General features: G+C 42.2%; 1 long non-coding RNA gene across 1 annotated transcript in view; it reads left to right on the top strand.

Moving 5' to 3' along the window:
* The window catches only part of LOC144312534 (uncharacterized), a 181,740-nt gene that overhangs the window by 142,819 nt on the left and 26,269 nt on the right, over positions 1-12,652 (top strand). The window contains exons 5-6 of the long non-coding RNA XR_013378037.1: positions 3,320-3,511; positions 3,940-4,150. This is a non-coding gene — a long non-coding RNA (uncharacterized LOC144312534). The remainder of the gene's footprint in view (positions 1-3,319; positions 3,512-3,939; positions 4,151-12,652) is intronic.

The raw sequence follows: 12,652 nt of genomic DNA, 5'->3' as shown, positions 1-12,652 counted from the left end.
GAGACACAGAGAGAGAGAGGCAGAGACATAGGCAGAGGGAGAAGCAGGCTCCCCATGGGGAAACTGATGTGGAACTCAATCCTAAGACCCCAGGATCATGCCCTGAGCAGAAGGCAAATGCTCAACTACTGAGCCACCCAGGTGCCCCTGGCCTTTGGTCTTTAAAGGGATGTCATGCAGTCAGTTTCCTTCCTGGCCCAGAGAGCAACTGCTCAGTTGGTTGTTATGGACTAAGTGTTTGTGTTCCCAAAATTCATATGTTGAAGCTCTAATCCCCCAGTGTGAAGGGGTTTGGAGATGTGACTTGTGGGAGGTAATTAGAGTCAGATGAAGTCATGATGATAGTGCCTTCATGATGGGAACATTGTCCTTATAAGAAGAGACCAGAGAGCCTGGTGAGCTTGGAGGAACTGTAGTGTTATCCATGTTAAGGAAAAGAAAGCACAGCTACCTCCCTGAGGTCAACAGGCTTTTCTTGAGGTCAGCAAGGGAGTGGAGTGAGGCTGGCAGGAAGCTGAGTGTGAGCTTGGAAACATCAGGTATCACGATACTTCAATGGACAAAAGGAAGATGGTTATAAGATCTACAGTTTTGATGGTTTTCAGTGAGATCATCCCAATTAACTGACTAACTTTGTCTCAAGAATGTTGGTTTTTATCCAGAAAAATCAGATATAAAGTCACATTGAAAGAGAGTAATGGAAATAGTGTACTGTATTTTAAAAGTACACTTCCCTTTTTGGGGTCCATTCATGTGGATGCCAATGTGATTGATTGACTCTGCTACCCAGCAGAAGATCTGAGTTCCTCAGCATCACTCCAGCAAAAATTGTTTTTTAAAGATTTTATTTATTTATTCATGAGAGACACACAGGAGAGAACGAGAGAGAGAGAGACGCAGAGACACAGGCAGAGGGAGAAGCAGGCTCCATGCAGGGAGCCCAACGTGGGACTCCATCCCAAGTCTCCAGGATCAGGCCCTGGGCTGAAGGTAGCACTAAACTGCTGAGCCACCCGGGCTGCCCAAAAATTGTTATGGTCATAGCATGAGGGCCTTTTGATCTTGCTGTTTAAGATGGAGCTTGGCTAACCTGATAATATGACTCTGCTAGAAACTGGATTTAGGTCTGTTAATACAGTACCATAAAATCAGATGAAGCTTTCTTGGGTCATCTTATTCCAGAACTGTTGTATTATTTGAAAATGAGACTCCCTGTTTGCATAGAGATAAAGTTCAAGTGTTTAATTTATTTTGATTTTAAAAATTAATTTCCATGTTGCTTTTCCCATTCAGAAGTGAAACGCTATGGTACCACCACCATGGATAATTCAGCCATCCACTCACTAAATGTATATTAAATGCCTGATGTCCTAGGCCATGTGCAAGGTACCAAGTACTGCGATGAAACATGAAGGCAAGGGCCCAACCCTCTGCTTGCGTGTCTTCCATAGGAGAGAAGAAGCCTTCCGTGATTCAATGCATTTTCAACTCCGACCTCAGTCTGTCTTCTTGCCACGTGTTGCTGGGCCAAGGCAGAGAATGTGAGACAGCTAGGTGGTTGGCAGAGATCATTCCGAGTAGCAATGGGAGGGAGGGCAGGCATTTCGCAGGCTTTGTGTAAGAAAACAAAATTGCCCTTGCTATACAGTTGATAGACTTTAATAGTAAAAGAAACTTTGAGGGGCACCTGGGTGGCTCAGTTGGCAAGTGTTTGACTTCAGCTCTGGTCATGGTCTCCTAGTCCTAGGATTGAGTCCTTTGCTGGGCTCCCTGCTCCGAAGGGAGTCTGCTTCTCTCTCTTCCTCTCACCCCTCCCCCACTCATGTGTGTGTGCACTCTCCCTCTCTCAAATAAATAATCTTTAAAAATTAAAAAAAAATAAAGCTAGGGCAGCCCTGGTGGCCCAGAGGTTTAGCGCCACCTTTGGCCCAGGGCGTGATCCTGGAGACCCTGGATCAAGTCACACGTCAGGCTCCCTGCATGGAGCCTGCTTCTCTCTCTCCCTGTGTCTCTGCCTCTCTCTCTCTCTGTGTCTCTCGTGAATAGATAAATAAAATTTTAAAAAATAAAAAAATAAAGCTCTGAGCAGTTGCAAACATAGTGACTGCTTTGATTGTCTGCTTTGATACAAAGACCTATCACTCCTATCACTCCAGCCATACAGCACTCAACAGAAAGAGCGTTGGGTCAAACTGACTGAAGAAGATTGGAACATGAGCTACAGGGGAAAAACATCCTAAGTGGTTCCAGACAAAGATAGTTTACCTAATCGCATTGATTAAACTCACCAATACCTAATAAGGGGAGATTGGACATTCATATCAGAACCCACTGTACATAATTTGTAGTTTGTTATATGTATAGGATCATCTGTATATGTTCTTATTTCATAGCACAAATGGCATCATATTAATGAGGCCCTCTCTTTTATTTGGCCATTAAAAGTCAGGTATTGAAGACCACCAATATGAAAATTTCACAGGCAAGAACTATGATTTGTCACACTCACTGCTTCATCCCCAATACCTAGCACAGTGCCTGTATATAGACTTTGTCATGTTTTCTAGCTGCCCAGGGCTTTGTAGACTCTCCCTGTGCAGGAAAGGTCTTGCCTTATACATCTTGCCTCCCCAAAGTAGAAGCAGGAAAACAGATCTCCCAGTCTTCCTCGCAGCTAAGGCACAGAGGCCTGGGCCCAGGCCACACACCAGCCAGCTCCACCCAAGGGACTTCTGTTCAGAAGTGAGCAACACAAAGAAGAAGGCTTTGCCAAAAAACTAATTTTTCTACCCAAGGTGACAACTGAAGCAGCAGGCTTTCTCTTCCAGAGAGCTTTCCCTGAACATCCCCACTCCTCTCCAGATCTACTTTGTCATTGTACTTTCCCATTGTATTATAATTATTAGCATTTTATTAGGTTTTAATCTGTTGTAATAGTTAAGTTCTTTTTTTTTTAAGATTTTATTTATTTATTCATGAAGGACAGAGAGAGAAGCAGAGAGAGAGAGGCAGAGACAGAAGCAGGCTCCATGCAGGGAACCCGACGTGGGACTTGATCCCGGGACTCCAAGATCACGCCCTGGGCCAAAGGCAGGCGCCAAACCACTGAGCCACCCAGGGATCCCCAATAGTTAAGTTCATACTAGCTGCTCTCATGACTAACCAAAAATATCCAGTGACTCAAACACCAAAGGAATTTCCCTTCCCTAATCACATAAATTCAAAACAGGGTGCCTGGGATCGGCAGACAGCCCTACTGCAGGAGATAAGTCAGGCATCCTCCATCTGTAACGGTGGCCTCACTGTTTATGCCACACAGCTTCCAAGGGTGCTGTGCCCATTTGAACCAGATCAGAAGGCAAAGGACATGGAGAGTCGCACGCTGGGGGTTTTAGGAACCAGGGCTTGAAGTGATGCTTGTCACTTCTATTCACATTCTACTCCTCAGAACTCAGCCACATGGCTACACCTAACTGGCAAGCACAGTCTAGCTTCCTGAAGCTTCTTCCAGGTAAGAGAAAATTATGATAAAGTGCCATGTCTTAACTTTCTGTCTTCTCACTTCCTCACCTGGGGAAAAGGATTACAGTAAGAAGGCTGATCATATGGTAACCCTGTGTAAATCACAGACAGATGTGGCTCTGCTCTGGATTTCCTTTTCTTGGCTCTCTGATGCTTTTTTGCTAAGTAGTTCTTTTGGGGGGGGCATATAGTCATTGGATAATTATTTCTGAATGATTTGCCTAAAACTGCTTTTATCTCCAAGCTCCCCCTGTGTCCGTTTGAAAGAGAAAGTGCTTAGCATGCAGTCTGCATGCCACATGTTTCTGACATGCTGGCACGTGGAAGGCTTGGGGGGTTCCAAATCATTGCCTATTGGCCACCCACAGGCTAATGAAGGAAATGTCTTTTTATTTCCCCTACCTCTCCTGGACATAGGTGCCCTCTCAGCAGCCAGGGAAAGCTGGGAGTACGACTCAGGTGCCAGGGACCTCCAGAGCCCAGACTTGCAGACTCAGTGGGGCTTGCAGAAGCTTCTCGAGTACAGCAGACACTGTTTGCATCAGCAGGCTGCTGCCCTCCACAAACTGCTCAGTCACGGCATTTTGGCAGCTGTGTAGGAGGAAGCTATTTGGAGCTGGCCAACACGGTGAGTACTTTCTATATATCTTTTGGCCTGTGTGCATTCCAAAACAGATTTTAATTCTGAGCTCCAGGGGACATACTGGGTATTGTCTTTCTTATGAAGCTAAACACTGTACCATTTATAGCATTGCCAGTAATGTTAAGTGCTCTGAACACTTGTGACCAGTGGCTTCACTCTCATCATTAGGAGCAGTGTGGACTCCTAAAAGGCGTTTCAATGAAGTCTGTAACTTGTATGGATTGAATTACTAGAGTAACTACATCAGCTTCTCCATGACTAGAGTTCCTATATAGTACCAGACATTACGAATTGATAGGTTACAATCCTTTCTGTTCTCTAATTTGGATTTGAGTCATTTAAGGTACAAAGAGGAAAATATTTCATTGAAAGTTTGATTATTGTATCTGCTTGTACTTTAAAAAGTATTTTCTGCAGACAACTCCCTTCCTGCTGACCATTGCCTTGGAGCAGTCTTTCCTTTCCTGTGTACTCACTAAACCTCTATTGCCTTTAAAATATACATTTTGTGTTGAAAATGGTGAAGCAACTTAGCATTTCATTATGTTTATTTTAACCTTCCCTTGGACCTTGGAATGAATCACTACTGGGGTGACCGTTTGGTGAAGAGCTCTTGTCTTCGAAGCCTTTGAAGTCAGAGCTGGAGAATGTAGTAGGTGTGGCTGATGGGCTGGTCCATTTTGGGTGACACACAGATAGTTTATAAATTGAGATTGCTATACAACCACTGTGGGAAAGGGCAATAAACCTTCCTTGCTTTTTGAAACTGAAATTTGAATGCTAGAATAAACATTTTGACGACTTCTCTTATATATATCTGCAGTCTGCAGATGCAGGCACTGAAGTCCTGTGACTTCATTATCACAGTGTGTTTATTTTCTCACTGAATTAAACATTTCAAAACAATGGGGTTCCTGGCTGGCTCAGTTGGTTAAGCATCCAAGTCCTGATTTCCAGGCACATGATCTCAGGGTGGTGAGATCGAGGACCTCATTGAGCCACGAGATGGGCTCTGTGCTCAGGGAGAGTCTTCTTGAGATTCTCTCCCTCTGCCCCTCTGCTCCTTCTCCACCCCTACATGTACTCTTGAGTTCAACCTCTCTCTCTGAAAAACAAAAAAAGTTTGAAAATTTCAAAATATTACTTAAAGGCACAGACCCTAGGTAATGCCCTTGGGCCCTGTGGTAGAGTGCATTGTTGCACCCCGATTTTTTACCCTTCCCTATATCTTCACCATTTATCTTGTGACTTTGGAGTCTTCCTATCGAACATGAGAAATAATAAATGATTGTGATTTTAACCATTGTTCTTAGGGTGGTTTCCTTCACAGCAATTGTGGACTCAGGATCTGTTCTCAGGGATCCATGGAGCCCACTTTGAGGAATGCCTCACATAGGTGGTCAAAGAAAGCAAGTGCCCTCTCTAAACTGTACTCCTGGTCAATCTCTTCACTCATATAATCACATTATACCTAATTTATGTTCCTTCTAAAACAAATCCTGAACTAATAAAATCAAGTTCTATTTTTTAAAAAATAGCTACTAAGAGCAAAAGACATTTTATCAGTGTTCAGTTTGGAGACAGAAAGCACACAGTAATTCACACAGAGAAAATTTAACATAAAAAATTATTAGCTAGTAGAAGGAGCTTACTTGATAAGGAGTAAAGAAAATTTTAATGAATACAGGAGTAGCACGTGTAAGAGCAGCCACTCTAAAGCTGAGGAAGAAACAAATTTAGAAGTGGGCCCTCTCCTCACCAGACCCCATTGAAAGGGAGTGGCTGGGGACCATTGGATGGCAGAGAAGTTCCAGAGGATGGTACAGGCCAGGGCTGGTGAGCAGGAAACTAGTCCTCTGGAGTGTTGGCCCAACTTGCTACCCACCCATTTGGGTTTCTGCAAGACTCATTTGCAACGAGAACATCACTAGGAAGGTGCCCATCAAGGTGCCAGAGGATTCACTGGGAAGCAGCCTACTGTCATGGTGCCAAAACCCACTGGGGAGTCCCCCAAGTGGTGCCACTATATATACCATGAGTGAGTAACACTGGCTGTCTTGTGCTACTGGCCTCCATCCACCATAAGAGCAAGCAGGGAAGAAAAATAGCACCAAAGAACCAGGATAAGAATTCCTTATTGAAGAAGGAGAAGGATGGCCGGGTGGCTCAGTAAGTTGAGTGTCTGGCTCTTGGTTTTGGCTTACATCATAATCTCAGGGTCATGGGATTGAGCCCCGAGTTGGGCTCTGCACTCAGTGTGGAGTCTGCTTGGGATTCTCTCTCTCCGTTCCCCTCTGCCCCTTTGGTCATGATCTCTCTCTTTCTCTAAAATAAATAAATGAATATTTTAAAAAGAAAGAAGAAGTGTTTGCAAGGTCCAGTTTCAGTATCACAAAGCAAGACAAGGAAAGGATGAATTTGGAGATGAGAGGCAATAAATCAATAACTGGCATAGGCATTTCTAGCATTGAGAAGCTTCTGGGAGCTTGCTATACAAGCTTTTACTTTCTAAGCATCCCTTCCTTTTTCTTCTACCACCAAATACCTGTGTTCCCCTCCTACCAAAGACAGGAGGATATTCTGACTTTGAGGCTTAACACATTGTCCAGAATGCAAAGGCAACAAAATGGTGATGGAGCTTATAGCAGTTAGAGCTTTATCTGAGAAGCAGATGGCTACACAAGGTCTACGGTAAGGGATTTACTGTAAGGGGTAGAGCTGACGTGAACATGGGAGCTGGTGGAGCAATCTGTGCAGGCTGTTGACTGTATCTCGGGTTGAGCCTGAGATACTCTAAGTCTGTCTAATCAGCATGCCAGAAGGAAAGCTGAGTGCAGAGGAGGCAAAGACAAACCAGCATACACGAGGACAACTTGAAACCCATAAGGACGGAGTGGAACCCAGTTCTGTTGTCTTATTACCATGACCAACCTCAGTGCTGTGGGTGGCCTGCAGGGGAAGTTGGCACCAGTTAGCCTGGAGCTGCACACACACCTGGCCCAGGGCAGGAGAAGCAGGAGGAGGAGACTTGGGGGATCTGGAGCTGCTACCAGCCTGATACACCAGGAGGTGAGCAGCAGATTAATAACATCCAGAGCATAAAAAAATGGGACTTCTTCACTTCGACCTCCTGGATTTTGCACAAAAGGTCTCTCATGGCTGTACAGAATCACACAGGAAAGAGAACTCTACGAAACATCTTTTCAGTTTATCTAAATTGACTCAGTACCAAGCTACAGAGATGGAACTGCCAATACCATGCACACCTAACTCAGAAGGCTATCAGCAAAGCAAGATGAGACACTTCAGGAGTTTAGTAAAAAAAAAAAAAAAAAGAGATGCAGTGAGAAAAATGTTAATAGTGAATTATATTAATAATTATGATCATAAAGAAGATTCTCACAATTTTAATTCAACTTCCAATGCCCAGATGTTATCACTAGCCTAAAGAAAAAAAAAAAGCTGCTTAGACTGTTGGATAAACAGAGCAGCAAAATTGTTATGTCAGTTTTTAGGTCCTTTTTTTTTTTTTTTTAAGATTTCATTTATTTATGTGAGAGAGAGCTAGGAGAGGAGCAGAGGGAGAGGGACAAGCAGAGAAGACTGTGTCCAAGCTGAGTGTGGACCCAGACATGGGGCTCAATCTCATGACCCTGAATTATGACCCAACCTGAAACCAAGAGTCAGATGCTTCTTTTTTTTTTTTTTAATTTTATTTATTTTTTCATGAGAAACACAGAGAGGCAGAGACACAGACAGAGGAAGAAGCAGACTCCACACAAAGAGCCTGATGTGGGACTTGATCCAGGCACTCCAGGATCACGCCTTGAGCATAAGGCAGACGCTCAACCACTGAGCCACCCCGGTGTCCCAAGAGTCAGATGCTTAACCAATTGTGACACCCAAACACATCATTATGTCAGTTTTTAAATTTGATAATTTTATCTGTACAACTCCTGTCTTTTTTTTTTTCTCCTCCAAAAATGGAAATCACGGCAGGCTCTGTGGTACAGTGGGTAGCGTATTAGACTTCTAGAACAGGTAAAATGTAAATCACTTTTGCAGAAAGACTTTAAGCATGAAATTAAATCTTAAAATGGACAAAGTTGATTGTCCAAAGTTGATTGATTCTAAAATAACCTGGCCTTGAACAGCAAGATGTAGAATGCAGGCAATACTCTCTCCACCTACATAAAAATGAGGCAACTGTGCTTATAATGTCATCATTTGAAATGTTAGGGAAAATTCATGAAGCATAGATAGCTGGCTTTTCAAATAACAAACAACACAAAGTCAACTGTAGTATTTATCTCTCCATATAACCTATTTTGTTTATTTACTGAAATTCAGCTTTAATCATTTGGAAATAACCATTCAAGATTCTGAAAAGTTTCTATCAACCCTATATCCTAGACCTTCTATAGCCCCTCAAAAAAAAAATCCAGTATTTTATTTGTACTGACTCAATTCTCTGAAAACCTAAAGGGTAATAAGTATACCCACTGCTTATCAAGAATTTATACAAGAATTTCTTGTTCTTTGATTCTGAACAATGCCCAGAAGAGGGTGCTCTCAGATCAGCTTTCTTTAACCACAACCAGGATACATCCTCCTAACCAAAGGTTTTGACATGGCAATCCCAGATTTGGCAAGAACCATAATGATCATAGCATCTTAAAATTACAAAAGGAGAAATGGAAAGTTCTCTAAATTAAATGCAAGTCAGAGGCACATAAAAAAAACTGATGAAGATCTTCTAAGTGACGGAAAATGAGGAGACAAATGATGACTTCAACTTTTCATCAACTTTCTGTATTGATTCAAATACTTTATATTTTGTGCATGACTTCTTTTATAGTATACTCTTAATTGACATCAATTAATTAATGTCTTTATAGGTAAAACTTAATAAAGCTGGTAATGAATACTTAAAACAAGTAGTATGACTAATTTATCGATAAATTGCTATTTTGTTCAGAAATTTATCAGTGTTGTAGCTAAAAAGTAAAACTTCAGTTATAGCTTATATTTTATATCAGCTAACCATGTCACTAAGAATCTATAACATCACTATTAATACAATTACACTCTTCCCTGAAATACAAACCTTTGGAGAGAAAACCTGTCAGAGAACACACAGTACAGTTTTCCCACTGCATCTCTTTTTTTTTTACTAAACTCCTGAAGTGTCTCATCTTGCTTTGCTGATAGCCTTCTGAGTTAGGTGTGCATGGTATTGGCAGTTCCATCTCTGTAGCTTGGTACTGAGTCAATTTAGATAAACCGAAAAGATGTTTCGTAGAGTTCTCTTTCCTGTGTGATTCTGTACAGCCATGAGAGACCTTTTGTGCAAAATCCAGGAGGTCGAAGTGAAGAAGTCCCATTTTTTTATGCTCTGGATGTTATTAATCTGCTGCTCACCTCCTGGTGTATCAGGCTGGTAGCAGCTCCAGATCCCCCAAGTCTCCTCCTCCTGCTTCTCCTGCCCTGGGCCAGGTGTGTGTGCAGCTCCAGGCTAACTGGTGCCAACTTCCCCTGCAGGCCACCCACGGCACTGAGGTTGGTCATGGTAATAAGACAACAGAACTGGGTTCCACTCCGTCCTTATGGGTTTCAAGTTGTCCTCGTGTATGCTGGTTTGTCTTTGCCTCCTCTGCACTCAGCTTTCCTTCTGGCATGCTGATTAGACAGACTTAGAGTATCTCAGGCTCAACCCGAGATACAGTCAACAGCCTGCACAGATTGCTCCACCAGCTCCCATGTTCACGTCAGCTCTACCCCTTACAGTAAATCCCTTACCGTAGACCTTGTGTAGCCATCTGCTTCTCAGATAAAGCTCTAACTGCTATAAGCTCCATCACCATTTTGTTGCCTTTGCATTCTGGACAATGTGTTAAGCCTCAAAGTCAGAATATCCTCCTGAACTTTATTTGATGCAGAGTTCAGAGTTCTATTATTTTAGAGATTGCTATAAATCTACATATTTCAGTCAATACAGGAAAATCTTTAAGATGCCTGGGTGGCTCAGCTGGTTGAGCATTCAGCTCTTGATTTCAGCTCAGGTCATTATCTCAGGGTCATGATATTTGAGCCCTATGTGGGGCTACACCCTGGGTATGGAGCCTGCTTAAGATTCTTTCTCCTTCTCCTTCTCCCCATCCCCTGCTCCCGCTGGCACATGCACATGTGCTCTTTCACAAAACAAAAAAGAAAAATCTTTAAAATATGTGTGAATAAATAAGGAATTTATCAGTAAATAAGGAATATAGATTTTTTAAAAGATTTTATTTATTTATTCACACAGAGACACAGAAAGAGGCAGAGACATAGGCAGAGGTAGAAGCAGGCTCCATGCAGATTCCATCCCCCAACCCAGAATCACACCCTGAGCCAAAGGCAGAGGCTCAACTGCTGAGCCACCCAGGCATCCCTTTATTTTATATACATTTTTAAAAATATTTTATTTATTTGTTAATAAATAAGTAGTGGCAAGATAGGTAAGAATCACCTTTTTGGTTAACATTTGACCAACTCCTCATGTCTCATGCTAGCTTTTGATATCTCCCCCTTTCATCATTCCAAGTATGGGATACTGAAGTTTTTTATATTTGTCAGTTGCCACTATCCTTAACATATCTCCCTCTTGTTTAGATCCACTGCCTTGATATTTTAAAATTAAAGGACAGGGTATCACTGGGTGGCTCAGCGGTTTAGCGCCTGCCTTTGGCCCAGGGCGTGGTCCTGGAGTCCCTGGATTGAGTCCCACATCGGGCTCCCAGCATGGAGCCCGCTTCTCCCTCCTCCTGTGTCTGCCTCTCTCTCTCTTTATGTCTATCATAAACAAATAAATAAATCTTAAAAAAATAAAAAATAAATAAAATTAAAGGCCATGAAAACTCCTAAAATGTTATAAAAAATGGAAAAAAAAGATTACTGATGGTCCTTTCAAAGTCATATTACAGGCCCCTACAAGTCATCTAATGCCATAGAAGATGGAGCTGTGTTTGGCTTACTGTTTACAAAGAAAGGTAGCAGAATATGCCACCCCAAAACATGAACGTCTGAGTTCAGGACATGTTACCCCCAAATATGCATTGGTATTTTTATTATTTTGAGCTTTAAGTACTTGAAAAAACAGCAAGTGCAGGGAGAGTCTTTCTCTGAACTCCCTTTATCTGCCTCAAGACAGATCCTCCAAAAGGAAATCAACTATCATTGATCCTCTTCCAGGAGATATATCAACTAGGGCAAATTGACTTCCATTATAGGAAAGAAGGCTAGAAGTTGTCCCACACCCAGACAGACTTCATCACAAACTGCCATTTCTCCCATCTGTTCTTCTAAGGACCCAATCTTTCCCCAAAATCATTTACTTTCCCCTGAGAGGCCTATATCCCTCTACCCTTTCCCTATGAAGATGGTATTTAATCCTGAATTCCAAGCCATCTTGGGGAGGTACTCAGTTTTCGCTGGGCATCCCCATGTATATGTGAGGTGTTCGTGTTAATAAACTTGTTTCTTTTTTTTTTTTTTTAAGATTTTATTTATTTATTCATGAGAGACACAGAGAAAGAAAGAGAGAGAGGCAGAGACACAGGCAGAGGGAGAAGCAGGGTCCATGCAAGGAGCCCCATGTGGGACTCGATCCTGGGTCTCCAGGATCACACCCCGGGCTGCAGGCGGCACTAAACCACTGCGCCACCGGGGCTGCCCTAAACTTGTTTCTTTTTTCTCTTGTTAATGTGTTTATTACAGGAGTCTCTACTAAGAACTCAGAAGGGGAGAGGGAAGGGACCTCTGGCTGGCTCAGTCAGTGGAGCCTGTGACCCTTGATCTCTGGGTTGCGAATTCAAGCTTCATGTTGAGGGTAGAGATTACTTAGAAATACAATCTAAAAAAAGAAAAAGAAGAAGGGTAGAGGGAATATTATTTTTCCTCCACTACACTATTGACTAAGATCTAGACTCTGTAAATTTACATATTAATTTGCAGAAGATTGGTAACTTATCCATGATTTTTGTCCAGGTAAAGATGCAAAATAATTTTTTTTTCCAGCAGAAAAGATAACCTCAAATGTTACCTTTTATTTGCCCTGGTAAGACATTAGCTAGTTTTGTTTTTTTTTTTTTTTTTAAATAATCTCTATATGTTGGCAAATTGAACTTCAATATAAAAAATTAAAATAAAAAAAAAAAGGGACGCCTGGGTGGCTCAGTGGTTGAGCGTTTGCGTTCAGCCCAGGTCGGGACCCTGGGGTCCTGGGATCAAGTCCCACATTGGGCTCCCTGCATGGAGCCTGCTTCTCCCTCTGCCTATGTCTCTGCCTCTCTCTCTCTCTCTCTGTGTCTCTCATGAATAAATAAATAAAATCTTAAAAAAAAAAAAAGGAAAGAAATTACAATACTCCTTATAGGAAGAATTTTAAATGTGACAAAGGTCTTTATTTATGAAAATGAAGATGCTCTCCAAGGATTGAAGCGTTGCTAT

Source organism: Canis aureus, chromosome 4 (assembly GCF_053574225.1).
Source record: "Canis aureus isolate CA01 chromosome 4, VMU_Caureus_v.1.0, whole genome shotgun sequence".
Taxonomy (NCBI): Eukaryota; Metazoa; Chordata; class Mammalia; order Carnivora; family Canidae; genus Canis; species Canis aureus.
The sequence above is the reverse complement of the archived record's forward strand: the minus strand, read 5'-3'. Positions and strand labels throughout refer to the sequence as shown.